Source organism: Diachasma alloeum, unplaced genomic scaffold (genome assembly GCF_001412515.2).
Source record: "Diachasma alloeum isolate Michigan unplaced genomic scaffold, Dall2.0 Dall_scaffold_00373, whole genome shotgun sequence".
Classification (NCBI taxonomy): Eukaryota; Metazoa; Arthropoda; class Insecta; order Hymenoptera; family Braconidae; genus Diachasma; species Diachasma alloeum.
Genome location: NW_021680512.1, coordinates 333,182 through 349,089, shown reverse-complemented (window position 1 = coordinate 349,089; position 15,908 = coordinate 333,182).

The window sequence follows — 15,908 nt, the reverse complement described above, 5'->3', positions numbered from 1 at the left end:
GAATTTAGCGAATTCTCTGATTGTACATTTATTTTTCTCACGTAAATTTTCAATCAGCTTGGTAATATTTACTTTCTTTTTCTCTGGTAACTCAAGTATCATTTGAGACGAATCTAATATAAATCCCAAAAATTTACATCTTGTACTTGGAGTAAACATACTCTTCTCTTCATTCACAATGAACCCTGTTTTTTGTAATAAATTTCGTGTTTCTCTTAAATTCTCTGCACATTCATCCTCATTTCTACCCAGACACAACCAATCATCAAGATAAACTACTGATAAATAATCCAAAGCTCTTAATGAATTCATAATTGGCTTCATTATTTTCGTGAAAATCCACGGAGCTGTGCACAGTCCAAATGGTAAACACATAAACTCGAATAGTTGACCATTCCACTGAAAACGAAGATATTTCCTACTATCCGGATGCATTTTTACCAAAAAATACGCATCACACAAATCTAAACTTGCCATGAAAGCATTTTTCGACAATAGCTTAGTTGCCGTCCTAAAATCCTCCATTTTGAAATGATCAGCATTAATAAAACCTTTGTTCAATTTTTTTAAATTCAGTACAAACCTCGATGAGCCATTAGTTTTTGGAATCAAAAAATAAGTCGATATGAATTGGCCTTTACATGGTGAGCATTTCCGGATTGCCCCCACCTTTAAGAGCCTACTTATAGCCTTAACATATTCAGCTTCTTCTGATTGACTAACAGGGTTTCTTACTGGAGCTTTCGACTGGAAAGGAGTTTCTTTAAAAACTATTTTGTATCCATTTATACAACTAAGAATAAATGGGTCTCTTGTGATTCCTGACCAAACGTCAAGAAATTTACTCAGTCGCCCCGCTACCCTCTTTACCTCTATTGCTTCGTTACTGGAGTTGTTGATGAGTTCTCCTTGCTGCGCGACTGATGTGCAGGGCGTTGGCTGGCACTGGTGCTTCTCGACGACTGAGGTCGAGTCGACTGATAGCTCGGACGATCGCCCTGCTGATATGCCCTTGACCTGTACCCCATCTGAGGGTATCTCTGATTTCTCCCAGATGGGGTCCTGTAGTTTCCCTTACTCAATAATTTTTGTGGCAATCTCTTCATAGTCTGTTGAGGTTTCAAAGTCAACCCAACCTTCTCCATTGATTTAGCTTCTTTCAATTTTATTGACAATTCATTCCCAAACAGAAGCTCTGTTGTTTGGGTCTTCTCCAATACCTCCTTGGCTTTTTTATCTAGGCTCGGATAGATAAATGCCTTACGAGTTTTTGTCATTTGGAAATAAGACTCGCACAAGAGTTTGCCAGAATCAAAAAAATTCTTGAAGACTGAGGATTTGACTTCTTCCTCTAGCTTAATTTGGAGTAAANTCAGCTTCGATTAATGTTTACATAAATAATTGGAAATCAAACGAACTTACCTGTAAGTGACGTTCGATTGTAATTATATGGAGAGTTTCATTCGAGAGATAAACTATGTAGTACCGCTAGTTCCTGCACGATGTCGCCACGATCTTCAGCCCCAATTAGAAAAAGACACTGCCGTGTCCCCTCTATCCATTCCCTCGTGCCCAACCTCATAACTTTTACAGCAATACACACTTACTTGGGTGGGACACTTGAATGATAGTTCATTAACTAGAATTTAATAAAATGGGTGGGTAAATCATCTCTCGAACGAAACTCTCCATATAATTACAATCGAACGTCACTTACAGGNCCGTCTCTTCATGGTTGGAGAGATCCTCCATTCGATCCTCTAGTTCCGATTTTGAGACAGAGCCGGAGCGAGAGCGATGTTCTGAGGGGGATCGCGAGTTCTTACGTGAATGAGAGCGAGAGCGATGGTGAGAGCGAGAGCGATGGTGAGAGCGAGACCGGTGACGTGAACGAGATCGTGAGGGTTGACGTGAACGAGAACGTGATGGTCGATAAGAACGAGACCGAGAATCTGAAACATTGAGAGCAGAGACACAATCCACGATGAATCCTCCTGCATTTATATATGATGATCATGATGTCTAAAATGTACAGCTCAAACCACAATATGTTGCAGATCTGCTGCCATTAATGCACGGTATGTCCCACACCTTGTGAGGGCCCACCGCCAAATTGAGGCACAGTTTATCTCGTACCTTGTACGAGCCTACTGCCCAACACAATTCATTGAAATGAATTGACTTTATTTTTTATTTTCCATTTTTTTTTTTTTACTTACGAGATCTTTCTCGACATGTGTCATAATAATAACCATGTTTGTAATAGCTTTCGAATGAAGGCTCTCGTTCTCTCGATGCAAGGCGTCCATGCCTGTCTCTCTCAGCTTTCTTTTTCAATTTTTTCAACTCTTTAATCATTTCGTCGATGTCCTGTGATCGCGATCTCGACCTGGAGCGATATCTCCTCTTGTGGGAATATTTTCCCATTGTTAATGAATCGCAGAATATTAACTATTTTACGTTTTTTACGAAGAAGAAAAACTGATGACGTGGCGTATCATGCACGAAAAAACGTTATGAGGTTGGGCACGAGGGAATGGATAGAGGGGACACGGCAGTGTCTTTTTCTAATTGGGGCTGAAGATCGTGGCGACATCGTGCAGGAACTAGCGGTACTACATAGTTTATCTCGAGAACGAAACTCGTAATATAATCACATATTTACCGGATGGGTTTAAAAATTAATCAGATAAATCAAATAATTGGAATGTCCGTTATTGATTAATCAATTTAATCGGTTATTGCTGACCTTGATGGCCGATTAATGAAGTATTCGAGAATATTCCAATTTTATTCTTGATTACCAGAATAATCAAAAAATTTTGTTTTCAGATTATGTAATTGATGAAGTAATTCATTAATCATACTCCTCGATTACGATTATGCCGATCCCTGATGAGGACTAAATCGGTGTTCAAGTTCAGCCCAATCGACCCAGCCGTTTTTTGAGTAATCGCCATTTTCTTCCAAATTCTTTTTGCTTCCGAATGGAAGCTTTGTAATCGCTCAAAATTAAGTTTCCAAATTTTTGTGTCAGGGTATCTAAATATGGTCTAAAAAGTCTAAATATGCGATTTTGAGATGGCGTCTGTATGGGTGTATTTATGTATGTATGTGTGTGTACTTTTTTTCTATTTTTTTTCTCGAAATTTTCTTTATAGGAGCTTGATGAAATTTCATGGATTTTTTTAGGCTCCATTCAACGACATCAATTCAAGTTGAATTATTCATAGTTGTGAAATATGGGTATTTTTTCAAAAATCGATTTTACAATGCTCAGTCCAAGAATTGTTATCAGAATGAAATGAATCATGATTTAAAAAATTTGTATTGATAGCCTCTTCATTTTATCAGAATATGATGTGGATCGCATCTATTACTGTTGAGCTACAGCATATAGTGTGAGATTGAAAAAAAAATTTTTTTTCATGATAAACTGGAAAATTAATAGTCATATCAATAACATCATGGTTCAAGAAGATTGCTTTGCGGCCTTCTCGATGAAGTGCAAAGATGATGAAAACAGCATAACTATTTATTAAGTTGCATAGTATCAATATGAAGCTTTAGGTCATATGGGGGTCATGTATGGGTTGGATGGGGTCATATAAAAGTTATACGGGGTCGTATGGGCGTTATATGAGGTCATTTTGAAGTTATCTGAGGTCATATGGTGTCATATGAAATGATATGGGTTCATATGAGGTTCATATAGGGGCTGTATGAGGTCATATGGGGGTCACACGGAGTCATATGGGGGTTGTATGGGCTCATGAAAGGGTAATATAGGGATCATAAGCGAGTCATATGGGTGTCACTATTCAAAACAATAAAAAATAAGAGTAATAAATTTCAAAAATAGAGAAGCCATTCAGAAGCATAATTTGTTAGCAACATAAACTATACCCATATAAAGAAAATGCCATTATCCACTTGTTTGGAAGTTTTTCGAAAATTACTAAACCGATTTCAATTTTTTTCTTTCCAAAATATTTATCTTGTTGCCTTCTATCGCAATCAATTAACGCATATATACCTGTTCATTCACCGTTTTCGAGATCTTTCCATTTTTCGGGTTTTCGCTTAAAATCCTTGTCCGTATTCTCATTTTTGAAAAAATCAACATATAAATTTGAAATTTGGCATGAAATTTTCTCATATCACTGCAATGTTTCCTGTTGAAGATGGGCTTAACCGGATCATTGGCTTCGGAGATATTCAAATTTGTGTCTAAAGCGACGCTATTGTATATTTATAAAGCTACTCAACCCATTTCAATTCGATAGTAAGTACTACGAATCATATATTTTTTCAATAATATTAGCAGCTGATGAGTAAATGCACGCATTTTCATGGTGACAGTGAATTTTCTCCATGTGATGAAATTTCATACCGAAAATTTCATGTAATAGAGTGAATGAAAAATTGAAAAATTCGAGTTCATGAATTTGTACAAAATTTTACATTTTTCAAAATTTTCGACTCAAGACCGATTTTTAAAAAACAGCAAATCCGACACCTACTTTTGGATTTCATTTCATCGGTATGCTAATTAAACCCATTAAAAGGGGGTGGCGGGAAATATCCTTAAGTCACAATGGCCTCAAATTGTCTAAATTTGCGGCAACTTCAGAGCGTTAGATTGAATAAATAATTTCATTGAATAATTTTCCAGGACTGGATTTTAGTCAATCACAGCACAGTATTCGAGGTCACAATACTCTTTTGTTATCAATTTTTTACGGAAATTGCACACTAGCTTCTGGAAATTGCATCTGATAATTGCATAGTAGCTCTTCATTTATTTCTAATCAATTGGATATTTTGCTGGAACAAACTTCTGTGTAAAAATTGTGTACTAAATGGTATTAATTGAGAAGAATAAAATATGAGTCGATTTGGGAAGGAGAGTTTGGAAATTATCGATGAAATGATTTGGAGACAATTTTTACAATTTTGTGAAGAAAAGTGTTACATTTCGGAAACCACTAAAACAGACGAAACTCTCAATGATATATTAAAAGACTGGAGCTTTAAGATGAAGCGAAAAGATGGACAGGATTATGAAGAAGGCGTAGTGAAAATTATGTGGATACAAACTGCTAAGATAATGCAAGAGAAATATTTGACCGAGTTTAACAGAGAAGTGGGTCCCTTCAAAGGTCTGAAATTCAAATCTGCTCGGGATGCTCGTGATTCTAAGAGACGTTTGCTACAAGCAATCCCTCAGAAGAGGACAGTGAGTGCAACTGCGTTGGAGATGACAGAATTCGATTCACTTATCCAGATTTGGAATGAGGACACTCCAGAGCGTTTACAGAAGAAGTTTTTCGTCATAGCTTCTCTAAAATTGGCCTGGAGGGGAGGCGAAGTGTAGACAGCACTCGTTCACCACTTCAACAATGAGCCAGATGAAGATGGGAATCCAGGGGGAAGAATCGAATATAACCTCATTTTTACGAAGACCACACAAGGCGGAGCCAAGCAATGTGCCCAAAGTAAGTGGCTAACGAAAAACACCAGAGAAATAGAAAACTGCCCAGTAAGATTATATTGGAAATTAATGTCGAAGAGGACTGAGAAAATAAAAACTGATAGGTTCTTCCTCACTCCAAATCCTTACTAAGAGAAAAAAAAAGTAGTGGCTGGTACAAAGACGCACCAGTCAGCAGGAATGAATTTTCAAAATGGTTGAAACAGTCCACAGTTAAAGCTGGAGTAAATACAAAGAATAAAAAATCACGAATCACTCGAGGCGAGCTACAGCAGTCTCTGTTTTGTCGAAATCTGGGGTTGGTGATCAAGAAATCATGAAAATGACTGGAAATGCAAATCCCTAATCCATCAAATCATAGTTGCAACTGGATCCTGGATACCACCTGAGTATTCTGAAGAAGACGAGCAAGGACAAGCCACCTCCATACACAGTAGTACATGATCATGCAGCTATCCAGTTGCACATGACATTGGAGCTACCCCTGGACCTTCTGATTCTTCCAAAACCTCCAATAACATTTATAACAATTCAATCTTCAATTGCACGAATCTTCGAATGAGTTAATATCCATTTTTTGTATGTTTCTATTCATGTTTGTTGAGAACGTTAAGGTGGAGAAATAAAATTTCTTAATTCCTATTTACTTTCCTGTTTTCTGCTCAGTTGTGCTCTCGAATATTGCGCTTCGCTTGGCCAAAATCCAGTCCCGGAAGATTCTCCGCCGAATACCCCTTGACCTTCAAAATTAATTGCAAAATTGCCCTCAAGCTTCCCTGCAAACAAACAAAAGGGTCAAGTATTGCAGAAAAATTCCTCGTGCTACGCACTTGGGATTTTTAGCCTGCAGAACTTGACACCTTCATTTGTTTGCAACGAAGCTATCGGGAAATATTCCGATAATTTTGAAGGTCTCGGGGTGTTATAACTGATGATTTTCGGTAATCGGATCTGACCTTCCTTGGGCCAATGAGAGTTGAGTATTCAATAATATGAAGTACTTTCCAATTGAAATTACAGCGGTTATTTCCCCCTAGCTTTTGATCATTTTCCTGTAGCTTTTGATAATTTCCCTCTAGCTCTGCAATTGTTTCTCTAACCAAATAACTGTCAAATGTTATCCTGTGGAGTGAAAGAAAGTCATCAAGAAAGTCAAAATGAGTCGGTTTGGGAAGGATGCGATTACCAAAAATAATCCGTCGAATACCATTCGACCTCCAAAATTAATCGAACATTTCCCTCATGATTACCTGCGTATCAACGATCAAGATAAGTTTTGTACAAAACTCTCTCACGCCGCACGCTCGGGATTTTAATCTGCAAAACTTCTCCCTCTCGTTGTTACGCAATGAAACAATCGGGAAATATCCGATAATTTAGGAGGTCTCGTGGTATTACTACTGAAACTTTCTGTATCCCCGATAATTTTGCAGACTTAGATGTAACAAATAATGGATATTCGTGGGAGATCAGTGACATGTACAAATTCCTTTGGAATACCAAATTTATATCGATGCTCGAATGGAATTTAAACAATCCTGGGGTGATAATATGTCTTCAACCAAATCCCAAATGCATTTCATATTTCTCCCGATTTTGATCGGTATAAAATGAATTACGGGATAAATTGGGGATTTTCACAGTCTCGAAAGAAGAAAGGGAACTGCATTCATACCTCAATAGTTCCGGATAATGAGCGTTTGTTCTTTAAATTCTCACTTTTCTTCTAGTGCATAGTAGGTATATAAACGAATTCCGTAATAACGTTTATTATATAGATGAAAATCGTCTTGCAATTCATTTATATACCTATTCTTTGTCGGAATAAATTCAGAATTGAATCAATACAAAAAAAAATCCGGATTTTCTAAGGATTACTGCTCCCTTACTTCTTCGGAGATTGCGAAAATGCCCATCTTTGTCCCGAGAGTGAGGAAGAAACACAGTCTTATCTCGGAATTTATCCATGTAGAATAGGATACCTATTATGTGTCGAAACAAATTTAGGATGAAAGAAAGAAAAGACACAAACAGGGTTGCCAGCCTATTCGAATATCTCGAAAACTTTGTAGGAATGGGTATTCACATTTTGATTGATCTTGATGGGGGGCGGCAATACGAGTATTTTGTAGAGAAAAATTAATCGAACGAATCGTTTTTCACAAAAAGTTGAATGTCTCCTAAACCACTTGTTCAGTTTCGCTTACCCACAATCCCATCCTGTAATATCATAAGAACTAGAATCTCACCAAATTTCAACATCATATCTAATTTTTTTTGACAAACTATCTTTAGTAACATAGCAATATTGTGATTTTATTTGATGGATACTATCGCAAGGAATATTTTGTCATAAAAAAGATTCAATTCAGTCCCGCAGTTTTCGAGATATTGAAAAAAAAATATTTTTGAGAAATTGTAGTATCTCAAAAACTACTTGATCAATTGAGCTGAAATTGCGCCCAGAAGTGTTTCAAAGCAATACCAACTTTCATCCTTTTTCTGTGAAGATTTACATATAAAAATTTTCTGAAAAATTCGCACACATTCATATATTATTTGATCTGCTGATATAGCAAATAGACAAGATGTATATTTAATAGTTAATAGTTTGACATAACTTGTATTATAGATTCTTTTTATTACATCTCCCTGCGAGGAAATATTGGACCCGCAGTATTATTTTTGGACTGGAGAAGCTCTCAAAGGGACTGTTCGGGATCCTGGACTGATTTGAAGGACCAAGAGTCTGAGAATTCGGAGTTTCGAGGAGGTTTCTGCAGGCGTCTTGGTGTTTTAATTCGTGGTGAGTGTGATGGCTGAGTAACACTGAATGATTTTCTTTTGTGTCGTGAACAGGGCGTACCATTTTATTAGATTTTTTTCGGGATGTTTAGAACATCAGAGTCCTGAAGGACCACATTTAGATTTTGAGGCTAATTGCCAGATGGAGCCCTGGCCACTCCGATCAGTTGAATATTTCGTAATCCGGCTCTCTCTCCTTGGTATTTCATTCATGTGTTCGATCATCATTATTGTGTCTCGCGACATTGGGATAATTTAGAAGTGTTTTGGACTGTGATTTTAAATTCGAAATCTAAATTATCGGTGAACTTTGTGATGTACCTGTAACGATTCTAGTGTTGCGTGTAACGGGGATTTGTTATACAAATACTTTTACTATCAGTTACATTTGAAGGACATTGAGTGCACGAATTTTTGAGGTCTCGTGATCTTCGTTAGTTTCGCCGGCTTTGTTCTGTATTGATGTTAGGATTCTTTCCAGATCGCCAGCTTTACTTTTCACCTGGACAAATTTCGATTTCAATCGTTCTGTGTTTAGTCTAGTTTCACATGAAGATATTTTATTTTGTTTTGTAAAAGTTCTTCTGACTTCATGTGACTTTTATGATTTCTTTGACTCATGGTGACTTTTAGAATTTTCTTTGACTGATTAGATCATCCCACTTCTGATGTCACACTTTCATTTTCTATATCTTAACAAGCGATAACCGGCATACAATGATACTTTTATAATATTATTCAGTAATCTCCTCCAGTACTGACGACTGCTGGCAATTCTCGAACACCATGTAGAGTCCCATTTTCATTCAAAATGGAAATAATCCTATACAACTAAATATCTGACTGCTCTTTGTTGTTGTAACGAGTGCCTGACCATTCCCTCCTCACGTGACCAAAAAAATTGAAATCATACGGATTCATATCGGGAGAATATGGTGGGTGGAAAAGTTCTACTCAACCTTCATTGTCAATTAACTGCCGAACCATGCGTGCTTTATGTGGTCTGGCATTATCATGTAAAATAAGGGGACTTATTATGTGATGTTCTTGTACCCATTTGGGAATATTGCCCTCCAAAACCACCTTATAATGTTCAGATGTCACAGTTGTATTTTCTGCATAAGTCGTCCAAAAAGCGATTCCTCTTATATCCATTGCAACTATCAGCAGTATCTTCCGTTCGTGAAGTTCTGCACATTGTAATCTTGGCGCTGACGTACCTGGTTCCACCCAAGATCGTGATTGATGTTTTTGAAGAGGGGTATAAAATTCGACCCAACTCTCATCTGTACACAGGAGCCTAGAAAGTATATTTTTCTTACGACAATCGCACGCCAAGTTGCTACGTGCGGCTTCATCTCGAAATTCTTTTTGATCGTCAGTTAAACTGTGAGGTATCCATTAGCCTGCCAAGCTAAAACGCAATTTCAGAATTCACTACAGACAAATCAAAAAACGATGGCGTAATATATGACAAGACTATAGGAATTTTTTCAGATTTTTTGCGATATTTTTAGACGTTGCCAAAACGATTCAAAAATCTTATGGGATTATGACCGTGAAGAGAGGAATAAAATCAAAATCCCTGATTTTATTGAGAAGATATTCATATTATTATTCTAAAATTCCAGCACTTGTTTCCAAACGACTGACGAATGAAGCAAATGTTTCATCACGGTCCTCGGGTCATTTTTCATTAAATTAAAAAGCCGGATTATCGCTCAAAACAGGGGTTTTTAGGCATGTCTCAATGCCTCACAACGTGTCGAATCCTTTCCGGATTCTCTCAAATGATTATTCAACTATCTCTCCATCGTCTCGTGAAACAATGGATATTTTGTCTTATACTCAATCAAAGAAACACGCAAAAGAAAATTCAGCAATTTTCGGAGGGTGACAAGTGCTTGGATTAGATAGTGCCATTATGAAGGCCATATACCTGAAATGGAGAAGGTCAGTCCGCTGGCTCGCCCTCCCCTCAAAAGGGACAGCCTTTTATTACCCTCAATATATCATAAACTGCCTTTTTGTTACTAGAATAACATTTTTTATTATTTTGCGTTTTAAATAACAAAATTCACATGATGGTATCACCCGTATTCCAACGATAACAACAAAACTTGAATGGAGGAAATATCTTAATTTGAAGTGATGACTGGTCTTTACGTAATGCCCCCTTCTCGTGAGCACTAGAATAGTGATAGTGTTTTCTTCATGTTCTGCTTTTGCTTTCCAGGGTGAGTAATCCAAATTCCTCTGGATTCTTTATCCAATTAAGTTAAAATCACATTAAGTTAAAATCACAAAAGTTCCATTTTGAGAAAATTGTTTATAAGCCTACTAGTCGGGGGCGTATTTCAGTGTCCACTGACTGGGGCATTCAATGACTTTTACTCGTAGCTATATATTCACGAGGGTGCTCAACGCCTTTTCAGCATAAAAATAGAAGGAAGAATTTTCTTTTCCTTAAAAACTTTGTTATTATTTGAAGTTTTGTTTACGTTAAATTTTTTTTTTCAATGTTAATAAATACTTTTTTAATTATAACTGCATTTGTTTTTTTTATGACAGAATTCTGTTCAAATTGATTCTATCGATTCAAATAGATTGTTTCTTTGATTTCATAAAATTGTTTCTTCCAATTAAGTGAAACTTTGTGATACTAATAATACATAAATTAGAGAGGAAAACGGGGTGAACTAGACCATGGGGTGGAATGGACCGTTTTAATCGTATAATTCATCTTCAGAAGACGAAAATCTACTCGGCATATTATTTGGAACGGTTTCATTGTGTTTTCAGAGGCCCAAACATCAAGCGGGTTTTTTTTTTAAAGATTGTGTTTGGAATGAATAAACAGTTCATTTACATTTAATAAAAGATTTTTGAAATAAACATTTTATTTATTTCATGTAAATAAATTAATTTAGTTGAAACAAGTAAATGAGTTTATTAATTTTTAATAAATATATTCTTGAGTCGAATTAAATTTTTTCAAATAATTACTTTTATTTGATTTAAATGAGTCATTTTTCTGAGTGTAGTCTCAAATAAAAACGTGAATGAGTAATTTTGTCGCATAAAAAAATGGATATAATATTTATCAACTATTCTGATGGTTGAGAAATATTTTTCAGTGTCTCAGTTCAGGTAGTCTCGGGAATAAGTATAGGCAGACCTTCTGTGTCCGAAGATCCTCACTCTTGATACCTGGAAAAGGACTGTCATAAAGCCATAAAGTCATTTGACTTTTCACCAACCTCCTTAGTGGCAAATTGCCACTAGGTCAGATATTTTTGTAGAATTTTAAACCGTTTTGGCAACGTCTAAAAATATCGCAAACAATCTAAAAAAATTCCTATAGTCTTGTCATATATTACGCCATCGTTTTTTAAATTGTCTGTAGTGAATTCTGAAATTGCGTTTTAGCTTGGCAGGCTAGTATCCATGTTGCCAATTTATTGACCAGACCTAAATCTTCAGTTAGTACTCTATACACAGTCGAATAAGGAATACCAAGTCGGGTGGAAAGATCATTGACACTCACTCTAGATGAATGACGGAGAGCTTCTGCCATTCTATCTCTCCCTTCTAATCCATTTGATGACATTGGTCGAGAAACCCGCACCTCATATTCAGCGGACGTTCGATCTCGTTTATAGGCATTAAGCCAGCGTTGTATTGTTCGTTCAATTAATGCATTGCGGTCAACACATTTCACTAATAACCCGTCTGCAACTCCTCCAGAGTAATCTAATAGGGCACAAAATTTTAGGAATATTCGTTGCTCCACTAGACTCACAGATTTTTTCAATTCCTCCATCGTAAATACTGCAACGTAATTGAAACGAAAAGTATACGACGCTGTTATACTGAATAAGCAATACTATTATGTTACTATTTTTTTCGTCAGATGGCGCAATAGAATGCCAGCTGGAAAGGAAAAGGTGACACCAGAAGTGGGATGACCTAATATTAGTCTGTTTCATTATTTTTTTTTCTCTATAATTTATTATCAAATATTAGTCTGTATGCCGAATGTGAATTTTGTAAATAATGGTTGTGTTAATAATCGTTGAACGATCTGATTAATCGAAAAATGGTTTAGAGATAATTCTAGTTGTTTTATATCAAGTGTCTTTTCTTAATTAATTAAAGTTTGTAAATTCCCCGAGAAATCTCGTGTTTAGTTATTTTCGTTACCTGATCACATTTCTAGCTTAAACTTCGCTAGTGACCCTCACGCAGTTCTCCAGTAGGAGCTACTGGGAAACCATGTTGGAGTTTGGGTGACGTCAGAGGAGTTTTGGTTTTGTTTTTCAGTGGTCGTTCTGGTAATAACGACCTGGCGCCTAACAATTTTTCATTTCAGGGTTGTTGTGCGTCAGAGGGCTGCGTAGTGGATAGAGATTTCCGTAAACCTCAGAAATTACGTCACAAACCGTATCTTTATTTATTTCATTAAAGTATAACTTTGGCTTTTATAAAATGCATTGAGCCTTCGCTTCACTTGGTCACCCAGTGCCCATAAACGTTTGCTGGCTCAACTGCCCACCCTGACCTCGTCATTCTAAGTTTAGGATTTGGCTCTGCATGTGATGTATGTGTTGTATTTTAAACTCATAATTATCAGTATTTTTTATTAAATACATTCCATTGTGAGATAGGCGTATTGCGGAATTCTAGTAATGCCAGAAAGGGATTTTTACCATCCAATTTCTCTTTCTTAAAAATCTTTGTGAGTTTTAATGTGTCTTTCCGGTAGACCATTGCTTTGTGGATATTTTGGAGAAAATTTTATGTGCTTAAAATCCCATATCTTAGTAAAATTCCCAAATTCTCGCGAAATGAATTGTGGACCACCATCTGAAATCAAAATCTTGACTACTTCAACGCGTGAAAACATTGCTTTAAGCTTTTTAATGACTACATCATTGGTGGTATTCGTCAATGCCTCTATTCCAATATACTATGAGAAGTAATCAACAACTATCAAATAATTATCTCCTTTATAGAAGAATAAGTCAGTGCTCCATTTAATCCAGGGTCCAATCGGTATTTGATAACGTAACATTGGCTCTTCCATATTACTGCGTGTAAACAAGTCTCGCATTTTCCAATCATCTCAATTTCGTTGAACATCCCATGAAGAACCAAAATTTCACGTAATCTAAATTTAGTTTTTTCAGATCCCAGATGACTCTAGTGTGATTTGTAGAGCATCTCCCGTCGTAAGCTGTCGGGTACAATCATCTAGTTTCCCCTAAATGAAACTCCATCCGAATTCAATATTTCATGACTAATTTTTTGATACTGTTTGAGAAGAGAGTACTATGAGTTTTAAAAGTCGTGGGTCATTGGAGTGAGATTTTTCATACGTTGAAGATCGATTATAGAGATCTGAAAAAGAATAATTAATGCAAAAAACAATTTTTTTTATTATTCGTTTGCCCGAAAATGCATAAAATGCTAAAAATAGTTCGATCAATTTCCCTGCCATATGCTTTATGAGTAACGCAACGATTTGCTTAGGTAAACATTTCGCAGTTTAATGCATATGCAATTAGATTGCATGGACCTAATTGTTTCATTCTTTAATTAAGACTTATCCTAGCCTTATCGACCGAACACTTACAATAGGTCTGAATTTTTAATACAGAATTATCTGGATGAATAGGTGACTCGATACATTATTTATTCAAAAATAAACCTGTATCCCTGATTCTGGTCATGGTCTTCCTTCAGGGTTTGGATCATCTAGGTTACGACTCACCCAAGTCTCTCCGTGCTGGGTATTGGGGTGCAACCATTTGCTTACCCTAATATGGCTCTACAGTGTGCCATCCCTGAGGAATGCCTCGATCTGGGTGGACTCTGGGTATGGAACATCGTGGGTATGGCTGGACGTGGACCAGTTGGTTCTGGGGAACTAGTGGCATTAAGTCCTTCATTGAGGTCAAGGGACGATGGAGTAGGCGCGGTTGACTGCATCCAGAGTTCTTTCTGGTTCCAAGGTCTCGGTGATGGCGGCTGTGGAGACAGGCAATGTCTCCCTAGCCAAAGACCTCATTGGAATATGTGCCTCTCGTGTTGCATGATGGGCTGAATGCTTTGGTGGCATTCTTTCTGGTGAAGGCGTTCTGGCCGTCCGTCTGCGAGGGGCCTCTGGTTCTTATACCTGAAAGTCTTTTTATTTCCCCACATAATATAGCGATCTTTGACCATAACGAGAATTTTCATATAATCCCGGCAATGATTCTGGACGTACCTAAGGTAATTCCCGCCAGTGCTGGTCCGTCCTCTATCCTTTTCAGTCGTCTGTTAGCTAATTTTTGTTAACTTAAGGCCTTGGCTTGTTAATAATGAGTTGCAGTCCTAAACTGTCTTTTCTCATACTGTCCTCGTCATTTGGTCCAGTCTGTATTGTCTGCGAGAAGATTTCGTCATCGAATATTTCAGATAGGTTACCCTCTCCACCTCCGTATAAGGTTTCATTTATCAAGGCTGGTATATCTACGATAGCCTTGTTTGTGAATTTAATCTCAACTTCGGATGTTATTTCTGTAAACGGGATGAAGGTTACTTGGCATGATCGAGCTTCACACTCCGAGGAGAGTGTAATTTTCCCTGTTCCAGAAATACTGACGGTAGCTGGTTCTTGTCGTGAACAACACACTCGTTATTCGTCTTCCATTACTACTGAGGAAACTTACGAGTTAGTATTGTCGATTTGTGCCCAATATGTTTGGGTCATCGATTTCACCCGTACATCGCATATATCAGAACCCTTGGATCTAGGATTGGTGGCTATCTGTACCTCGCAATCCTTATTATGCGTAACTTCATAAATTGGACATGTATTCTTGCATAAGCCTTCTATGCGTCCTCTCTTGCACCGATTTGTATCGTCGTTACTTAGATTAAAATAAGTATTGGCTCATTCTAATATAGCAGTATAAGAATGACTAGGTATTATGAAGGCGACTAAGGCCATGATGGTATTGCCAAGCTTCATAGGTAGAGTAAAATGTTTGCAAAACGGTGTATCTCGTCAATTCCACCAGGGTTATTGTTAAGATAAAGACAATTTTTTTCTGATGAATATAAGCTGTAAGATCTGATAGCTTAAGCAATTCGGTAATAAATGATATTCCTAATGGTGTTGGAAATTATACACCCCTGTCACTTTTGACGACTTCTGTCGCCGCCTTAACATTACTCTGGGGTGATATGATTGAAAGGTGCGTCTACTTTGCCAGAAGGGCCAATGTCACCGAACTTGTATTCTGTAGTTGTTCGATACAATTGTCGTAATATTCGCCGTCTTCTTCATCCATTGTGCGGAAAAGTATTTAATCAATTTTTCCCACAAAACTGAGCACTGCGCATTCTTTTCGCTCGTTATTCTCCGACATTAAATCCCGCATATGACGGTGAATTTCATTGAGCGCATCAATTCAGTTAATGGCTTCATTTAGTTGTGCCTCAAAGTTATAATTGGTCTCGAGCTTGGTGCATATTTCTTTCATCTCGAACCAATGTTGTACGAAGATCTGTCTCTTTTCCACGAATTCGGTCAGGTCAATGTGTGTAATCATTTTCCACACCG